Source organism: Pinus tabuliformis, chromosome 5_1, assembly GCF_031772625.1.
Source record: "Pinus tabuliformis cultivar Carrire ecotype Pingquan chromosome 5_1, CPIR1, whole genome shotgun sequence".
In the NCBI taxonomy this organism is placed as follows: Eukaryota; Viridiplantae; Streptophyta; class Pinopsida; order Pinales; family Pinaceae; genus Pinus; species Pinus tabuliformis.
The window spans coordinates 259,795,146-259,816,841 of NC_142305.1; the positions used below are offsets into that span (position 1 = coordinate 259,795,146).

At 38.1% G+C, this 21,696-nt stretch overlaps 1 non-coding gene across 1 annotated transcript; it reads right to left on the reverse strand.

Moving 5' to 3' along the window:
* Positions 1-19,253: 19,253 nt before the first annotated feature.
* On the reverse strand, positions 19,254-19,337 carry LOC149164384 (small nucleolar RNA Z102/R77). The gene has a single exon (XR_016261045.1). It is a non-coding gene; the product is annotated as a small nucleolar RNA Z102/R77 (small nucleolar RNA).
* Positions 19,338-21,696: the final 2,359 nt, after the last annotated feature.

The following is a 21,696-nucleotide window of genomic DNA, read 5'->3' on the forward strand; positions in this document are numbered from 1 at the left end:
ATTCATTGACCAAGTATTAGATTCATTAGCTGGAAAGAAATACTTTTCTTTTCTTGATGGGTTTAGTAGATACAATTAGATTAAGATATCATTAGAGGACCAAGATAAAACAACATTTACTTGTCCATGGGGAACATATGAATACAATGTTTTTCCCTTTGGGTTATGTAATGCACCTGCTACTTTTCAAAAAGCAGTCCTTGCAATCTTTGCTAATCTAATTCATGAATGTGTAGAGGTTTATATGGATGATTTCACTGTATACGAAAATACATTTGATGATTGTTTGAAGAATCTTGAAAAAAATTTAAAAAGATGCATAGAGAAAAACCTATCCCTCAACAATGAGAAATGTTTTATGATGTTAATTGATGGGATAGTGTTGGGACACCACATTTCTTCTTCAAGAATCAAGGTAGACCCAACAAAAATAGAAGTCATTGTAAACTTAATGCCACCATCAACTCAGAAAGAAGTAGGAAGTTTCTTGGGATATGCAAGCTATTGTAGAAGATTTATTGAAAATTTTAGTAAAATAGCTCTGCCTCTATTTAAGTTACTTGCAAAAGACATTGAATTTCGATGGACTATTGATTGTCAAAATGCTTTTGAAAAATTGAAAGAAAAATTCTCAATAACTCCCATTCTTTGTGGACCGAATTGGTCATTGCCATTCCATATATCTACTGATACATCTAATACAACAATAGGAGCATCACTTGGACAAAAATAAAATCAATTTAATTATGCCATATATTTCATAAGTAAAAACCTATCACAGATAGAATTAAACTATAGAAACACTGAAAAAAGAAATTCTAGTTGTAGTGCATGCAGTTAACAAATTTAGGCATTATATAATAGGCTATCAAGTATTTATTCATACAAATCATTTAGCCATTAAATACTTAATGAACAAAACATTTATTACTAGATGGTTGTTATTGATGCAAGAATTTAATCATTGTTTTAGATTGACCAAACAAAGATAATCAAGTGGCAGATTTCCTGTCAAGACTTCATTCATCTGGTGATCAAATCCCTGTTTTAGACAATTTTCCAGATGAATATTTATTTTCTATAACAACTTAAACCCCATGGTTTGCAGACATAGCCAACTGTTTATCATCTAAAACATTACCATCCCATTTCACCAATAAACAGAAAAGAAAATAATTATAGAAAGTGCTAGATATAGTTGGGTCAATGGTGACCTCTTTTATACTGGTTCTCATCTATTGAGAAGAAAATGTGTTAGAGAAGACAAAAATCTTGATATTTTGAAAGCATGTCATGATGAGCTATGTGGTGGTCATTTTGCAGACAAACAGACAACATATACGGTACTCAAACTTAGTTACTACTCGCCAGCCATCTTTAAGGATTCAAAAGTCTATGTTAAAAGATGTAATAGCTGCCAAAGAACAAAAAGAGCTACAATATCAGATGAAATGCCATTAAAACCACAAGTACTTATAAAGCCATTTGAACAATGGGCTCTTGACTTTGTGGGACCAATTAACCCACCTTAAGATGGAAAGTACATTCTGCTTACAACATCATGTGAGTGAGATAGATGTTTACGTAGCAAACCCAACTCATACACAAACCTTCAACATCACCAAAACAAGGTTGCAAGCACGACATAACAATCAACCTACTAAAGACGACAGTTGATCAAACAGGTAAAAAAGAAGCAAGGCATGTAGAGGAAACACATGAAATAACTTTTGTGTTTGCGCACAAGCATGTTACTGAAGGCCTGATGATATGACACTGACAAGAAATCCCACAAACTCAACTAAGATGTGTACTTCAAAAGGTGTTCTTTACTTACCATACTTACCCTCAAGATGATCATGCATCTGATAGAGTTTGCATGTGGTCTTCACCTTTACCATCACTTATTCTTCTTGATCCTTCTCCTCAACTTCTTGGGAGTGATATCAGCATGTCACCTTTTCATGTTATCACTGAGAGATATATTAGCGTTGTTCAACGGGTAGTGACTGTTGCCGGAATGATGCCCTGGGAGGCCCATCTGTGAAGTTCCTGCATGCAAGACAGACAAGGAAACTTGAACAACAATATTTTGTTTGATGAAAAATGTACAAAACATACTTTTCTTGATGCAACAACCTTCGTGACAAGAGCGAGTGAAGTGAGTGTGAAAAAGGTATATGAGATGATAGCAACTCACGCATGCATGCTTTCCCTTGAAGCAAAACAACATTCCCTTTACATGACAAGCAACAATCCCTACACCCAAAAAAGATGACACACGCTGCATAAAGACGAGAGCATGAACTCTTAAGATCAAGGAGATCATCAACTTACCAACAAGTGACCAAGGACGACCAATTACAAGATCCAAGGTTGGCTACACAATTTGTATGTGAGCCAAAATTTTGGAGGGTAGTTGTTACCACTACAATAGATCTCTTAAGAGTCAGTGAGCATTGAATTGGGTCGCCTCCCTATTTTCTAATATTCCTTAGATGCTCCTAGTCACCTTTTACCTACTAGACAAGAGTAGAACAAGATCATCAAAGATGCCTACAATCATTTCGTCCAGGTCACCTAGGTCAATCCTTTGGGAGGGTTGCACCCAAAGATGATTTTATACATTGAGCACTTCTTGGAGTTGAGAGACAAGCTCATTGTTCAACCCTAGTATACATTTCGTCATTGGATGCATGCTCTTCACATTCCTCTTAAGCCAATTAAGAGTAAATTCTCATAAACTTCAAGTTGAGATGGACCACCAAATTGATAGCCAAGACAAAATCTGCCAAGTATGTTATTTACAAAAAGTGGAGACCAAGGTCCACTTCATCTTTGGATGCCCTTTCCACTACGAGATCAGAGGAAGGTTTCATTACTTGTTCAATGATTCTCACTCACCAACTTTTTCAAGTATCTCAATCAGAGATGTTTGGGACTATATAAGCAAGAGGCTCTCTAGTTCCAAGCCCATATTATTCAACCTCCCATCAGTCCAGACCCCACACAGAGGATCACGACATTTTTCAAGACACTACCTTCAAAGAGGGGAACCAAGAGACTAGTTGACACTAGTTCATATCTAGAGTCTAGATTAATGAGGATCCATGGGACCTCACCCCACCACATGATATTTCAACTGCAAATTCGCCTTAAATCCATTCCTAGGAGACAAACTAGGTCCTCCGAACCTCAACACTAGACTAACTCCCCAAGCAACGATTTAGTGGACAGTCCAAACTTTCCATTAGCACTTCATCAAGACTCGAATGTTAAGAGAGATGGGTTTGAGATGGGTTTAATCCTCAAACCCATTAGCTCTTGGAACTTCTCTGTCACAACATTCCATACATGGTATCTTTTATGTTCTTGCATTGTACCTTTTATTCATGCATTGCCTTTTTTCTTATAGGAGACTATTTGATTCTCCCACATTGTATGGACATCATTGAAATCAATAGTCCCTTTGACCTAATTTGTGGTGAATAATTAGACATAATATAATTAACTTATCTTATCTTGTCTTATCCCTGAGTTTTCCACTTAATTAGACATATCTAAGATGAACTTCAAAAAGCAAGTACTAGGAGGAAAACAAAGCTACAAGGACAATGTTACCACTTCAACGAACATAGGTAGAGCACATCCTAGGGCTCCCTTGATCATCGAGCCTCCAAGGGAGGCCCAAGGGTTAAATATTTTTTTTTAGTTTAGATATGAAAAATAATAACCAAACATAGATATATTAGAGCTCTAATTTAATGAAGCATATGAAGAAAACCCAAAAATACATTACCCACCAACAATCATTTTCTTTTAAGAGCATAACCTCCTTGTGACAATAGGCGAAAGATTACCTCCATGTAGTCTTTGTCAAAGCAATAATAATAAAATCCTAAGCTAATCTCAATGATCGATCAAAATGCAAGGCAGCTAAATATTCTAACCTGTGCAAACTCAAAGGCATTAAGAGTGGATGAAGGGAGGAATAGGAACTCAAAGGCCTTAAGAGTGGATGAATGGAGGATGAAAGGATGTCCTGAAGATAAATCAATGGCACTAAAAGTGGATAAATGGATTCTAAGCATGTTAATCAAGAATGAGACTAAGAAAGATATATAGCCCAGTAACTTGAAGTCCCACTTTGGAAGCCTAAAGATCACAAGTTGTGGGAATTGAGGTATCCTTCCTTGCCCCCTAATGCAGATCTTGCAATAGCCTTAATTTCAATTCTACTCTGGCCCAGGAATAGACCCTACGCATCTATTTTTAGGATGGCCAAACACTCTATTTGTTTGGGATTAGGATGCTAACAGCCTGAAAGAATGTCTTGTGTATGGTTAGCATAGATAAATATGCAATTGTTCGTACTTGAAAGAAACTTTTAACTACTTAGGCAATAAGACTTGTTGGCCAGCATACGCATTCTCACAGAGATAATTGGATGTATATATAACTGTTTGTACTATAAAGAAAAACAAAAAATATTTTTACCCTAGAAAAAAAATGGGCACCATACCTACCATACATGAAAATGTGCAGATGTTTGAAAAAATCAATTGCTCCATAGGAATCATCTATTGGGGGAGATGGCAGGAAATGTGTTTCTGCCACATTTGCCCCTACATTAGCAAAATCTCCATGAGTTCAAGTCATCCCCAATAAAGACACCGTATGGATCATCTATAAGATGAATAGATGAAATTACAAGGCATTGGTGAACAATACATTGGAGAAGATTGCAGCCAACTATGACTGGTTATGAATAATGAGGACTACCTCCATGTAGTCTTTGTCAAAGAAATAATAATAAACTCCTAAGCTAATCTCAATGACCCATCACAAAGGCAAGGTTGTCGAATATTCTAACCTGTGCAAACTCAAAGGCATTGAGAGTGGATGAAGGGAGGAATAGGAATTCAAAGGCCTTAAGAGTGGATGAAGGGAGGATGAAAGGATGTCCTGAATATCACTCAATGGCATTAAAAGTGGATGAAGGGATTCTGAGCATGTTAATCAAGAATGAGACTAAGAAAGACTTTAGTGTTGTTTTCCTTAAATATGGAAAAAGCATAGCCAAGTAACCTGAAGTCCCACTTTGGAAGCCTGAAGACCACAACCTGTGGCAACTGAGGTGTCCTCCCTTGCCCCCTAATGTAGATCCTCCAGTTGGCTTAATATCAATTGTTCTCTAGCCTAGTGACGTACCCTGCGTGTTTGTGTTTAGGATGGCCAAACACTCTGTTTGTTTGGGATTAGGTTGCTAACAACCCGAAACAATGTCTTATTTATGGTTAGCACAGATATAGCTGAATGAATATACCACTGTTTATGCTTCAAAGAAACTTTTAACATAGGCAATAAGACTTGCTAGTTAGTAAAACACATTCTCATGGATATAACTAGATGTATATACAATTTTTTGTACTATAAAGAAAAACACAAAGGATTTTACCCTAGAAAAAAAATGGGCACCATACCTACCATACATGAAAATGCGCAGATGTTTGAAAAAATCAATTGCTCGATAAGAATTGTCTATTAGGGAGATGATATGTGGTTACTGCCACATTTGCCACTACATTAGCAACATCTCCATGAGTTCAAGTGATCCCCAATAAAGACACCATATGAATCATCTATAAGATGAATAGATGAAATTACAAGGCATTGGTGAACAATATATTGAAGAAGATTTCACGCCATTTATGACTGTTTATGAATACTAAGAACTACCTCCATGTAGTCCTTGTCAAAGCAATAATAATAAACTCCTAAGCTAATCTCAATGACCCATCACAAAGTTAAGGCTGCCAGATATTCTAACCTGTGCAAACTCAAAGGCATTGAGAGTGGATGAAGGGAGGAATAGGAACTCAAACGCCTTAAGAGTGGTTGAAGGGAGGATGAAAGGATGTCCTGAATATCATTCAATGGCATTAAAAGTGGATGAAGGGATTCTGAGCATGTTATTCAAGCCTGAGACTTCAGTGTTGTTTTCCTTAAATATGGAAAAAAATATAGCCCAATAACCTGAAGTCCCACTTCGGAAGCCTGACGACCACAAGCGGTGGGAACCAAGGTATCCTCCCTTGCCTCCTAATGAAAATTCTCCAATAGCCTTAATTTCAATTGTGTTCTGCCCCATGAACAGACCTTGCGCATTTGTGTTTAGGATGGCCAAACACTGTTTGTTTGGGATTAGGATTCTAAACGCCTAAAAGGATGTCTTGTTTATGGTTAGCACAGATATAACTGAATGAATATGCAACTGTTCGTACCTCCAAGAAACTTTTAACTAACTAGGCAGTAAGATTCGCTTGCCGGAACACACATTCTCATGGATATAACTGGATGTATATACCATTGTTTGTACTATAAAGAAAAACAGAGAATATTTTTACCTGGAAAAAAAATGGGCACCATACTTACCATACATGAAAATGTGCTGAGGTTTGAAAAAATCAATTTCTCCATAGGAATAGTCTATTGGGGGAGATCACATGAAATGTATTTCTGCCACATTTAACCCTACAATTGCAACATATTTATTGTGTCATCCACAATAAAGACACCGTATGAATCATCAATCAGATGAATAGATGAAATTGCAAGGCATTGGTGAACAGTATATTGGAGAAGATTGCAAGCCAATTATGACTGGTTATGGATACTGAGTACTACCTCCATGTAGTCCTTGTCAAAGCAATAATAATAAAATCCTAAGCTAATCTCAATGACCCATCACAAAGGCAAGGCTGCCGGATATTCTAACCTGTGCAAACTCAAAGGCATTGAGAGTGGATAAAGGGAGGAATAGGAACTCAAAGACCTTAAGAGTGGATGAAGGGAGGATGAAAGGATGTCCATGGGATTAAAAGTGGATGAAGGGATTATGAGCATGTTAATCAAGAATGAGACTAAGAAAGACTTCAGTGTTGTTTTCCTTAAATATGGAAAAAATATAGCCCAGTAAACCGAAGTCCCACTTTGGAAGCCTAAAGATCACAAGTTGTGGGTACGGAGGTATCCTCCATTGCCCCTAATGCAGATCCTCCAGTAGCCTTAATTTCATTTGTGCTCTGCCCTAGGAATGGACCCTGGGAATTTGTGTTTAGGATGGGAAAACACTCTATTTCTTTGGGATTAGGATGCTAACAGCTTGAAAGGATGTGTTGTTTATGGTTAGCATGGATATAACTGAATGAATATGAAACTGTTCATACTTCAAAGAAACTTTTAACTACTTAGGCAGTAAGACTTGCTGGCCCACAGACAGATTCTCATGGAAACTGGATGTATGTAAAATTGTTTTTACTATAAAGAAAAAAAGAAAATACGTAGATGTTTGAAAAAATCAATTGCTCCATAGGAATCATCTATTGGGTGAGACCACAAGAAATGTGTTTCTGTCACATTTTCCCCTACAATAGCAACATCTCCATGAGTTCAAGTCATCCCCAATAAAGACACTGTATGAATCATCTATAAGATGAATAGATGAAATTGCAAGGCATTGGTGAACAGTATATTGGAGAAGATTGCAAGCCAATTATGACTGGTTATGAATATTGAGGACTACCTTCATGTAGTCCTTATCAAAACAATAATAATAAACTCCTAAGCTAATCTCAATGACCCATCACAAAGGCAAGGCTGCCGGATATTCTAACCTGTGCAAACTCAAAGGCATTGAGAGTGGATGAAGGGACGAATAGGAACTCAAAGGCCTTAAGAGTTAATGAAGGGAGAATGAAAGGATGTCTTCAATATCACTCAATGGCATTAAAATTGGATGAAGGGATTCTGAGCATGTTAATCAAGAATGCGACTAAGAAAGACTTCCGTGTTGTTCTAATTAAATATGGAAAAAAAGTATAGCCCAGTAACCTGAAGTCCCACTTTGGAAGCTTGAAGATCACAAGCTATGGGAACTGAATTATCTTCCCTTGCCCACTAATGAAAATCCTCTAGTAGCCTTAATTTCAATTGTGCTCTGCCCCAAGAACGGACCATGGGCGTTTTTTTTAGGATGGCCAAAAATACGCTGTTTGTTTGGGATTAGGATGCTAACAACCTGAAAGGATGTCGTGTTTATGCTTAGCACGGATATAACTGAATGAATATGCAACTACTCGTACTTCAAAGAAACTATTAACTACTTAGCCAGTAAGATTTGATGGAAGACATACACATTCTCACGGATATAACTAGATGTATATACAACTGTTTGTATTATAAAGAAAAACAGAAAAGATTTTTACCCTGGAAAAAAAATGGGCACCATACCTACCATACATGAAAATGTGCAGATGTTTAAGAATCAATTTGCTCCAGAGGAATCGTCTTGTGGGGTGATCGTAGTAAACATGTTTCTGCCACATTTTCCCCTACAATGGCAACATCTCCATGAGTTCAAGTCATCCCCAATAAAGACATGAATCATCTATAAGATGAATAGATGGAAATAGTATTACAGGGCATTGGGGAATAGTATATTGGAGAAGATTGCAAGACAATTATGATTTGTTATGAACAATGAGGACTACCTCCATGTAGTCCTTGCAAAGCAATAATAATAAACTCCTAATAAGCTAATCTCAATGACCCATCACAAAGGCAAGGCTGCCGGATATTCTAACCTGTGCAAACTCAAAGGCATTGAGAGTGGCTGAAGGGAGGAATAGGAACTCAAAGGCCTTAAGAGTGAATGAAAGGATGTCCTGAATGTCACTCAATGGCATTAAAATTGGATATAGGGGTTCTGAGCATGTTAACGAAGAATGAGACTAAGAAAGACTTCAGTGCTGTTTTCCTTAAATATGGAAAAAATATAGCCCAGTAACTTGAAGTCCCACTTTGGAAGCCTGAAGATCACAAGCTGTGGGAACCGAGGTATCCTCCCTTGCCCCCTAATGCCGATCCTCCAGTAGCCTTGATTTCATGTTGGAAGTTTGACAACGAATTATGTAAGTTTGGGTAAAAATGTAACTAGTTAGTTTTATACTGAAATAGCAGTTATGTAATGGAGGAGGCTTGTATAAAACTAGTGAATGCCCGAGAAATGTAATCATGGAGAATAATTTTTGAATTAATAGAGATTCCAATCCCTTACCCCGTGGATGTTTCCTTGACACTCTATCAGGGTTTTACCATGTAAATCCTGTGTTGTTTCTTATGTGTGTGCATTCAGTTTTACCGTTAGTTATATTCGTTTCTTGGTCAATGTATAACTGTATAATCTTCATTCTTTATTCATTCACCTATTAGAACTACAAATGATATGTGAGTGAGGTTACTTGAGTTGCTGCATGCTGGGAAGAAATAGCATGGAACGAGGAGTCTAGAACACCTATGCGTGTAAGAACAATACGTTGCTAGACCTGCGTGAAGACTGACCTCTGCGTGTAAGAAAAATAGTCTGAGGAAAAAAAGCTGCCAGACCTACGTGAAGACTGACCTCTACGTGTAAGAAAAATAGTTTGAGGAAAAAAAGCTGCCAGACCTGCGTGAATAGTCTGAGGAAAAAAGCTGCCAGACCTGCGTGAATAGTCTGAGGAAAAAAAAGCCGCTAGACCTGCATGAATAGTCTAAGGAAAAAAAACTGCTAGACTTGCGTGAAGACTAGCGTGAGGCCATTGTTGGGTGTTAAGAATATCCGTTGTAGAGGAATAGGGTTGCTGGAGAAAAGCCCATTGCTGCCAGAACTCCATTGCTGCATGGAAGGAGTGAAGCGTGGTTTTGCTGCGTGTTAGTCTGGAATGGTGAAAGCCAGAGCCTGATCAACAAACGTGGATCCATGAAGTGTGTGCTGAAGAAGACCCTCTGCCCTGTGTGCTGGAGAAGATCCTCTGCTCTGCGTGCTACCAGAGCCTAATAAGCAGACGTGGATCTGTGAAGTGCGTGCTGAAGAAGACCCTCTGCCCTACATGCTTGAGAAGACCCTCTGCTCTGCGTGTTGCCAGGGCCTAATCAGTAAACGTGGATCTGGGTATTTTCTAAAAGAATTTTTTTGTCTCAGAATTTTTCTTTTTCTCAGAAAGTTATGAAAATAAAAGGGCGGATGTGTGTAAATTGAAGAAAAAAAAAGACAATTTTTTTTTAAGGGTTTTTTCTATTTAAATTGAAAATACTTTGGAGAAATAATGAAATATAAACCCTAGTTGAAGAAAAAGAAAATTTCTTGGAGAAATAAGGAAATATAAACCCTAGCTGAAAGACTGAAACCCTAGGAGAAGAACAAAATGGCCAAGATGTCAAATGCGAAATTCGAGGTGGAGAAATTCACCGGAAAGAGCAATTTTGCTCTTTGGAAACTTAAGGTTAGGGATCTACTTGTGAAACAAGGGTTGCACAAGGCAATCGATGGGGTAGCTAAGAAACCTGGAACCATGACTACTTCAGACTGGGAGGACTTGGATGCCCAAGCTCTAAATACCATCTGGTTATGCCTGGCGGATGAAGTTCTCTTCAATATTGTTGAAGAGACTACAGCTTCAGGATTGTGGGAAGAACTAGAAAAAATCTATATGACAAAGTCATTAACCAATAGAATTTATCTGAAAAGGAAGTTGTACAGTCTTTGAATGAGAGAAGGTTCAGAAATTGCAGAACATTTGAATGTTTTTAATACACTTATATGCTAATTAACAGATATGGAAGTGAAAATTCAGGAAGACGACAAAGCCATAACCTTGATGTGTTCTCTGCCCGAATCATGGGATCACTTCGTAACTTCAATTAGCTTGAGCACTGCTGATTCTTTGAAGTTTGAATCAGTCGTGGGAGCTCTCTTGTATGAAGAAGTACGAAGGAAATCTAGTATTGAAATAGCTGCATAAGAAGCTATGGTAGTAAGAGGACACCCAAAGGAAAGAGGAGAAAAACCAAGGGGGTCTTTCAGATCTAAATCGAAGGGAAAGAAGTGTAAGGCAAAATGTTGGCACTACAATAAAATTGGACACTTGAAGAAAGACTGTTGGAAATGAAAAGAATCTGATAACCCGAAGAAGGAAGCGAATCAGGTCGATTCAGGTATGATAGACAAAGTTTTATCTGTTGAAGAATTATGTATGATAGATGAAACTTCACCTGAATGTAATGTCTCTCAGGGTTTAGAAAGTTGGATGTTAGACTCTGGTGCTTCTCATCACATGTGTCTACACAGACATTGGTTTACTTCGTATGAAAATGTAACTGGTAGTTCTGTGTTTATGGGTAATAATGTGTCATGTCAGACTGTTGGGATGGAGAATATCAGGATTAAGATGTATGATAACATAGTTAGAACATCAATTAGTGTTAGACATGTACCTGATTTGAAGAAAAAGTTGATTTCTTTAGGAGTGTTGGATTCAGATGGTTATAAGTTTACAGGTCAGGATGGCGTCTTGAAAGTCTTTAAAGGAGCCCTAATGGTTATGAAAGCAAAAAGGTCGGAAATCTCTACAGGTTAAAAGGAAGTACTCAGGTCAGTGAAGTAGTGGTTGCGTCAGAAAAGGAAGAAGCAGATACTCATCTATGGCATCAGCGATTAGGTCATATGAGCGAGAAAGGTCTTCAGATACTGATGAAATGTAAATCTCTTCCCCTTCTGAAATCCTTGAAGTTAGATTTCTATAAACATTGTGTGTATGGTAAACAGTGTACGCAGAGGTTTAAAGTCGGAAATTATAATAGTAAAGATATTTTAGACTATATTCATTCTGATTTGTGGGGACCATCCCCTATTGTGTCATATGGAGGTGCTCTATTATTCATTCTGATCTGTGGGGACCATCCCCTGTTGTGTCATATGGAGGTGCTCTATATTTTTTAACGTTTCTTGATGATTTCTCCCGTAAAGTTTGGGTCTTTATGCTAAAAAATAAAACTGATGTATTCAATGTCTTTAAACAATTTAAAGCAATGGTTGAGAAAAGAACAGGCAAATATATTAAATATTTAAGAACTGACAATGGTGGTGAGTTCACTTCAATTGAATTTGAACAATACTGTAAGGATGAGAGAATTATTAGACACAAAACTTCTGTTTATACTCCTCAACAAAATGGTGTTGCTGAGCGTATGAATCAAACTCTTATGGAAAGAGCCAGAAGCATGATCAGCAATGCTAACTTGAAAAGGAGTTGTGGGCAGAAGCACTATCTACTACTTGTTATTTAGTTAACAGATCACCTTTAGTAGCAATTAATTGTAAAATTCCTGAAGAAGTTTGGACAGGTCAGTCTTGTGATTATTCACATTTGAGGATATTTGGTTGTGATGCTTATTCTCTTATTCCTAAAAATTAGTGTTCAAAATTAGATCCAAAATCGAAGTGTTATCTCTTTGTTGGGTGTGAATATGCAGTGAAAGGATACAGGTTGTGGGATCTTACATTTCGGAATATAGTCATTAGTCGAGATGTGACATTTGATGAATCTTCTCTTTTAAAATCAAATGTTGAAAGAATTGAACAGGAACAGGTATCGCCAAATCAACGAGTTTAGTTGGAGGCTAGACCTTTTGGTGACAGTGAAAAGGAAGGAGAGACTTCTGGAGAAAAAGGTGTTGAAGACACAAAGGAAGCCGTTGAAGCTTCTGAACCAGTTCAAGTTTATGAACTAGTTCAACAACCAGTCGCTCTAAGAAGGTCTACAAGGGAAAGAAAAACTCCCAAAAGGTATGAAGATTCTGCTTCATCTTTTGCTTTGATTACTGAAGATGGGGAACCTTCTTGCTATTAGGAAGTAGTAGATGATACAAATAGCAAAAATGGAAAACGACTATGGAAGATGAAATGGATTCCTTAGCTAAGAACAATACCTGGGATCTTGTAGAGCTTCCTGAAGGGAGAAGTGTTGTTGGATGCAAGTGGGTCTTCAAATTGAAACAGAAAGTTGATGGAAGTATCGAAAGGTATAAGGCGAGATTGGTAGCAAAAGGGTATTCTCAAGTTGAAGGTATAAACTTTCATGAAATTTTTTCTCCAGTTGTAAAACTTGTTTCTATTCGTACTGTGTTGGCACTAACTGCATTGCTTAACCTTGAGTTAGAACAGTTAGATGCTAATTTTTTTTTTCTACATGGTGATTTGAATGAAGAGATATATATGGAACAGGTAGAAGGTTTTGTACAGGGTCACAACAGAGGATTAGTTTGCAATCTCAAGAAATCATTGTATGGCCTGAGGTAATCTCCTAGATAATGGTACAAGAAGTTTGATTCCTTCATGGTGAGCCAGAACTTTATTAGAAGTGAGTATGATCATTGTATATACTTCAAAAGTTTTAATGGCATATTCATTATCTTAGCTTTGTATGTTGACAATATGCTTATTGCAAGCAAAAGCATGGAAGTGATCAACAGGTTAAAGGCTTAGCTTTCTAGGACATTTGATATGAAGGTTCTTGGAGCATCAAAACATATCTTGGGCATGGAGATACACAGAGACAAGAAAAATGGTAAGCTTTGGTTATCACATCAGAGGTATGTGGAGAAAGTACTTGAAAAGTTCTCTATGAACAATGTGAAACTTGTTAATGTTCCACTAGCTTCCCATTTTAAGCTTTCTTCGATTTTGAGTCCTAGAACTGATGAAGAAAAGCAGTATATGTCTCATGTACCATATGAAAATGTTGTAGGCAACTTAATGTATGCGATGGTATCTACAAGACCTGACATTTCACATGCAGTTGGAATTATTAGCAGGTTCATGCAAATCCAAGTAAACAACATTGGCAAGTAGTGAAATGGGTGCTTCGATATCTAAGAGGCACAAGTGACCATTGCATTGTCTTTAATGGTAGTGAAGGATTAGTCTGTGGATATGTAGATGTTGACTACGTAGGTGATTTGGACAAAAGAAGATCTACTATAGGTTATGTCTTTACTCTTGTAGGTGGAGCAATTAGTTGGATGTCAAAGCTTTAAGAAACAGTTGCGCTGTCCACTACCAAAGCTGAATATATAGCTGCTTCAGATGCCAATAAAGAAACAATCTGGTTAGAGGTTCTGCTCGATGAGATTGGAAGGATGTAGGAGAAAGTGAATGTACTTTGTGACAGTCAAAGTGCTATTCACTTGGCTACAAATCCTGCTTATCACAGTAGAACCAAGCACATTGATGTAAGGTATCATTTTCTGAGACATGTGATTGATGGCGAAAAAGTAGCTCTTCAAAAGGTCCATACGCGAGAGAATTGTGCAGACATATTCACAAAGCCAGTTATAGTAGAGAAGTTGCGATGGTTTTTAGCTTCTCTTGGCTTGCAGAAAAGATGATGAATGGGCATGGGAAATAGATTAGGAAAATTGTTGTCAAGGTGGAGTTTGTTGGAAGTTTGACAATGAATTATGTAAATTTGGGTAAAAATGTAACTAGTTAGTTTTATATCGAAATAGCAGCGTATATAAAACTAGTGAATGCTCGAGAAATGTAATCGTGGAGAATCATTATTGAATTAATAGAGATTCCAATCCCTTGTCCCGTGGATGTTTCCTTGACACTCTGTCACGGTTTTACCATGTAAATCCCGTGTTGTTTCTTGTGTGTGTGCATTCAGTTTTACTGTTAGTTATATTCGTTTCTTGGTCAATGTATAACTGTATAATCTTCATTCTTTATTCATTCACTTATTAGAACTACATTTCAATTGTTCTCTGCCCCAAGAACGGACCCTGCGCATGTGTTTAGGATGGCCAAACACTCTATTTGTTTGAATTAGGATGCTAACAACCTAAAAGGATGTCTTGTTTATGGTTAGCATGGATATAGCTAAATGAATAATATGCAACTGCTCGTACTTCAAAGAAACTTTTAACTACTTAGGCAATAAGACTTGCTGGCCGTGATACGCATTCTCACGGGTATAACTGGATGTATATACAACTGTTTGTACTATAAAGTAAAACATAAAATATTTTTACCTTGGAAAAAAATTGGGCACCATACCTACCATACATGAAAATGCGCAGATGTTTGAAAAAATCAATTGCTCCATAGGAATCGTCTATTGGGGAAGATTGCAGGAAATGTGTTTTTGCCACATTTTCCCCTACAATACCAACATCTACATGAGTTCAAGTCATTCCCAGTAAAGACACTGTATGAATCATCTATAAGATGAATAGATGAAATTGCAAGGCATTGGTGAACAATATATTGGAGAAGATTGCAAGCCAATTATCACTAGTTATGAATACTGAGTACTACCTCCATGTAGTCCTTGTCAAAGCAATAATAATAAACTCCTAAGCTAATCCCAATGACCCATCACGAAGGCAAGGCTGTCGGATATTCTAACCTGTGCAAACTCAAAGGCATTGAGAGTGGATGAAGGGAGGAATAGGAACTCAAAGGCGTTAAGAGTGGATGAAGGGAGGATGAAAGGATGTCCTGAATAGGAACTTAACGACATTAAAAGTGGATGAAGGGGTTCTAAGCATGTTAATCAAGAATGAGACTAAGAAAGACTTCATTGTTGTTTTCCTTAAATATGAAAAAAATATAGCCCAGTAACCTGAAGTTCCACTTTGGAAGCTCGAAGATCACAAAATGTGGGAACTGAGATATCCTCCCTAGCCCCCTAATCCAGATCCTCTAGTAGCCTTAATTTGAATTGTACTCTGCCCCATGCACGTTTGTGTTTAGGATGGCCAAACACTCCGTTTGTTTGGGATTAGGATACTAACAGCCTGAAAGGATGTCTTGTTTATGGTTAGCACGAATATAACTGAATGAATATGCAACCGTTCGTACTTCAAAGAAACTTTTAACTACTTAAGCAGTAAGACTTGCTGGTAGGCAGACGCATTCTCATGGATATAACTGGATGTATATACAACTGTTTGTACTATAAAGAAACAACAGAAAATATTTTTACCCTGGAAAAAAAAATGGGCACCATACCTACCATACATGAAAATGTGCAGATGTTTGTAAACATCAATTGCTCCATAGGAATCGTTTATTGGGGAGATTGCAGGAAATGTGTTTCGACCACATTTTCCCCTACAATAGCAACATCTCCATGAGTTCAAGTCATCCCCGATAAATGCACCGTATGAATCATCTATAAGATGAATAGATGAAATTATAAGGCATTGGTGAACAATATATTGGAGAAGATTGCATGCCAATTATGACTGGTTATGAATAATGTAGACATCCCAATAAAGACACCCAATGAACCATCTACCCAAAATTAGATGACAAGACATAGATAATTGGCTATGAATATGCCATTGGACAATATTGCAAGACATTGTCATTTGTTAGTTATGGTCTGGTGGTTATATGGCTCTATTTTCTCCCACAAAACCAATGCTTATGATTGAACCAGTTCTGCATATTTTGAATCTGCTATACAGGCTTGAAATGCATGTGAGGCAATGTGACCTTGCTTCAGAAAACAGAAAAATGGGTTTCTTCATACAACTGCATCTATATATCAATGTATGGCTGGACATTATTGATTTTGAAACTAGAAAAACATATTTCTTCACACAATTGCATCCATATACCATATCGTTGAGTATTTATTCTACGAGTTCCTTTCATAAGTTTGTAAAACTAAGCCTACAACTCTACAACAATATCTCCCGCAAGAGACATTCCACAAAAGCTTTAATGCAATTTAGTTTTACCTCGTTATATGAAGAGTTTTTTTTTTCTTTTCTGAATAAAGACTAATTCTATTAAGATTAGAAAAGTATAGTACAATCAAGCTTGCAAGCAAGCGAAGCAAAAAAGCAAGGGAGCCAAAGGTGAAAGGCTATCCACCTCGCTCCAAAGAGACAAACAAGGAAAGGGCCATAGAAACCACGGGAATACAAAAAGTTAGAACTAGCAGATAGAACTACCCTGAGAGGGCAGTTACTGCCACACGACATTTTTTGCCTTTTGTCTTGCTTACTTTGACCCATCCAGAGGAGCTTGGCTGAGTCGTGTCAAGTTGTAGACTATTCTGCCCTGGCGGTGGAATATCCTTATCAGAGTCTGAGGACGAAGATAAATGAGAACGTTTCTGAGAGATCTGAGATGCGGAGCGATTTGCTGAATCGACCAAGGGAGCATCCAACGGAATATCAGCATTCTGCCCATCTGCTACAATTTCCTCCTCATCTGAACTAGAGGAATCTGTATCGTCCATAGGAGGGCGAGGCACACATGGATTCCACCTTTTAGATTTGGGTTTGCGATTCAGAGACTTCTTTTCATCGAGGAACTGGGTACATGAACTCTGGAGGTGCCCTGTTTGATGACAATGGCGGCAACGAAAGGCTGTATTCTCGTAATCCAAGGTTTGAGTCCAGTGGAAATCTCCAAACTTGAGATTAATCTGGTTCGGAAGTCCTTTGCTAATATCTATTTCTGCACAAATTCTACTATAGGTGTAGAGTCCATTTTCCCTCCGTGAATAATCTACAGCCAGGTAGCGTCCTAAGGTGTCTGCAATGGATATGAAGACAGAGATATGCCATAGATGCACCCGAAGATTCGAGAGCCTGACCCAAATGGGAATCTTGGTGATGATAGTTGTAGAAGGGTCGACGTCTGGAAACCACGGGGTGAGGAAAAGCCCAGCCGAACCCCAAAACCGTGGTCCTCCCGTTAAGGCCTTCTGGTAATCTTCATTTAAGTCAAAAACCACAATGAAGAATCCTTTTGAACATAAGTAAATCTCGCTTTTTCTAGTCCAATTGGTATGGATCCATTGGTATAGATTTGATGTGCGAGGCCAGAGCCCATTAAATCTGCATATGAGTGCGGATTCTGCAAAAAGCTGATAGCGATCGTTAATCCCAGGATGAGAGAGATTGATGGAAGGAATTTCCTCTGATTTGTCTACTAAAAATGGCTTTGAAGTCCCAGATGGTTGGGCTGCTTTCGCAGAGGGCTGCGGTTGGGTAGCGTCTTTGCGGACTGCATCTTTATAAGAGAAAGAAGGGGCAGAGGAGGTCTACCTAAAGGAACCACCTCTTAAACGAAAGGTAGCCACAATAGAAGCGTCCTTATGAATGCTGTAAGAGGAAAGAGGAAGGGGATTCATAAGTTGCTTACCCTTGTATAGTAGTCTGAGATAAGAGGAGGGGATCCCCAGTCGGCGTTCGAGTTTTTGCAAAAGATCCTGTACGAGATCTGTTGCGCATACCCATTGCATGGTTGTTTTGCCTGAGAGATTGACTTGGATCTGAAATGCATGTGTTTCTTCAGGCAAATATGGCTGGTTCAAGAGAGGAAGCTGCTTCAGATTTGTCCTTGTCTGAGATTGCTGCCTGACAGTTGCATGCCCACAGATCTGGGTTTTTTTAAGGCTTCTTGTTCTTCTGGGCTTCTGATCTGTTGGTTCAGCGACAGATTTGAGCAACGCAGTATCAGTGCCTTCAAGCCTGCGAGCTCTGGCCACGTCTGTGATCAGGTTTACCTCCACACGATACGTCATCCCTGCAACACCCTCGAGAATCTTTATGCACGCCCTAATCTCCTCGCACATTTTCTTCACAAGCTCTCCTTTCCGCCCAATGATACTCCCCACCTTTTGCATCTGAACATTCAGCCTGAACACCGTCTCCCCGGGCCATTCAGGCCATTTCTTGTCGGCCGGAGCGTCCCCGAACTCGACCTCGTGACCTCGATTTTGGCCCACTGAAGGGTTGAGGCTCAGAGCGTTGGGGCTGGAACTGAACTCCCTCCTCCCGAATGCTATCCTAAGCCATTCTTGCCCTCGTGCGCGGCTGAGGCCATTTGTTAACAAGGCGTTGTTCGAACCTGCAACCTCCCTGATTCCAAATCACAAAGATGTTATATGAAGAGTTTTAATTAATAAAGGCCAAAACAATTACTGGGTCTAAACATATGGAGGCCTAAACATAAACTAAAGAACCTCCTGAACCTTTAGCAAGAAGCTATATTTTCCTAAACGTTAAATAAATGGACTATGAAATCAAAACTAGCATGAATGAGTTACATGGAAATTAAAAAACAAAAAACAAGCAAACTCATCCTCTTAGCAGAGGAAAAAGATAAAAACCGATGGTTCCAACACGGAAATTCAGATTACTTGGGTGCTTTGAAGAAAGAGTTTACCCACAATCCACCGTCTTCGTAACACAGAGTAACCTCCTATTTTTATAATTCATGTAAACAACCACCCTTTAAATGCGTGAAAGAAATTACTCACGAGAGGCCGAAATCTCCCAAAATTTTAAATGCACCCTTTAAAATGAAAACTCATAAATAATAAGCATAGAATGCTCGGCGTGCAGAGTGATTAGATAGACTAATAACTAAGAAAGCCACCATCCCGACACTCAAACCAATAGGGAATCATTTGCTCATCATTTCGCCCCTCCAGCATCCATAGATACACATAAAACCCAACCACAACAAGTGACACTTCACAGAATAAAGCGTAAAACAACACACTAAAAGTGAAAGAGATGACTGCAAATGAAAGAATGAATGATGACATCAAGTCTCCAAGGTGTGGCATCACGGTGTTCAACCACAAACTACCCATTATAAAGTTTCTCATCACACGCAATTCATCATTCATCGCGACAAACCCTACAGACTGAACCTAAACTTCACTTCGTTTCAGCGTCTACAGAAGATTAAATCGTAGATTAATAAGGAGAAAGCATTATCATATTCATAGGATAAACTAGATAACAGACAGGAATAGAGTCATGATAAACCCACTCTAAATCATAGATCATATTATATAACGTCTACAATTCATTTCAACCTGCACAGAAACGAAAAACAACAGCAGAGCCTATGGCGATATAGGGGATCATAACACCCTCTGCGACACATTATTCATTGATGAATCATTGAAAAATGACTTCGAGGGTGTGTTTTAAACGTATTTCTCAGATTTGGCTGGATCACGTTTAGGGTTTGCCAGAGCTAGGCTATACTCTAGGGTTTGGATGTGTTGATTTAAGGGTTTGCGGGAGCTGGGTTTTTTGCTAGGGTTTGATGGGATTGGGTTTACGACTTGTGGGAGCCAGGATTTTAAAATAATGAGGAAATCCAACGATGCATACCTTTGGTTTCAATCAACTACACTATACTCTAGGGTTTGATGGGTCCGATTTAGGGTTTGCGGGAGCTAGTTTGTTTTCTACGGTTTTATGGGATTGGGTGTTGGAATTGCGGAGGTTTGGAAGTAACTTGGGTTACATTTATTTTAAGTCCAGATTTATCACAGAGAGGGATCTAATACGATATACAAAAGCAGAGAAGATGAAAAGATATATGTATCATTGCAAAAACAAACAAAAGTGGGTATGCAAACATTATGGTAACAATCATGAATAAAGGATGGGTCAACCATTATGGTGAAGCCATGAACGAAGGATGGGTAGTGCAAGTACACAAACATTATGGTGGAGTCATGAATGAAGGATGGGTAGTGCAACTATGCAATTATTATGGGGGTGACAAGATGGGCATGTAAAGCTGTGAACGAAGAGTGTACGTGTAAATAGAGGCACGCAGTAAAAAAAATGGACACATGGGCAGTCAAGGGTACACAGTGCAAAAGTATGAATGGAGTGGTAAAACAGTCAAAAAAGATTCCTACAGACATTGTGTAATGCATTCAAATAGACTGTTGCCTCCATTCACCATTCTAACGCAAATTGAGCTCTGTGTTAGGCCTTTCTTCCACCATCACAGCTAGATTTAAGGAGAATGCACTGCAGTCATATGCACACATATAACACCCTTGTAGAAGGAGAAATAAGTAAGAAAAATGTAAAAATTTAAGAAAGGGTTGTGTAAGAACATAAAAGCTTGAAGAGTGAGGAATCTACAAAAAAAATAGGCGAGGAGATCAGAGGAGTTTGTGGAGAAATAAGGGAGGAATGCATTGGTTTCAACGAGAGAATTAAAAGTGGAGATCTCCTGTTTTCCAAATCAACCGAGCCTACCAACAACTCCAAGAATTCCACAGAGAAACAAGGTAAGAAATCATTTCCAAATTTCTCTCAGTAGTTGAACGAATTTCAGAAGTAGATAAGCTCGAGTTGGTGTTTGAGATATGTCATTTTGTAAGGAGTTAAACTGCGATTATTAAATCGAAATCTTGCCACCATTAAAATAACTATGCCACCTATGTAATGCAATGATCCTCGGAGCTGTTGAAGAAGAATTCTAATCAAAATGGAACTATTCAAAACAGGAATACAAGTCATTAACTCATAGCTAATTACGATTTTGCTTCTGGATCAGGTAATCAAACTTGAGTTTCGAATTTCCTCATGTATGGTTATATATATGAAAAAACAGAGTCTTATTTTGTATACATAGTGAAAATTTTCCTACACGTAGTGAACAAAATTTTCATATATATATACATTGAAAGTTTCGAGTGAGATTTTGTTTACACAGTGAAATTTTTTAGAGGAGATTTTCATAAAAAAGCATTGGAAAATAGAGATTGGAGCACAGAGTTCAAAAGCAGTGAGACATTGATTAAGATATGTATTTTTATATCTCTTTACATAGTGAGTAATTAAAAAAAAACAGTGGACTCTTTTTGCAGAAGAACAAAGGAAATTGAGAAAGATTCGAGCAAGGGAATCATTTTGTTTTTGTTCAAAGAACTTCAGAGATCAGGTAAGCCTATTTGACAACATCCATAAATCAAAATTACATGAATAAGAAGGTAGAAACATATATATACATGTGATTTTTTT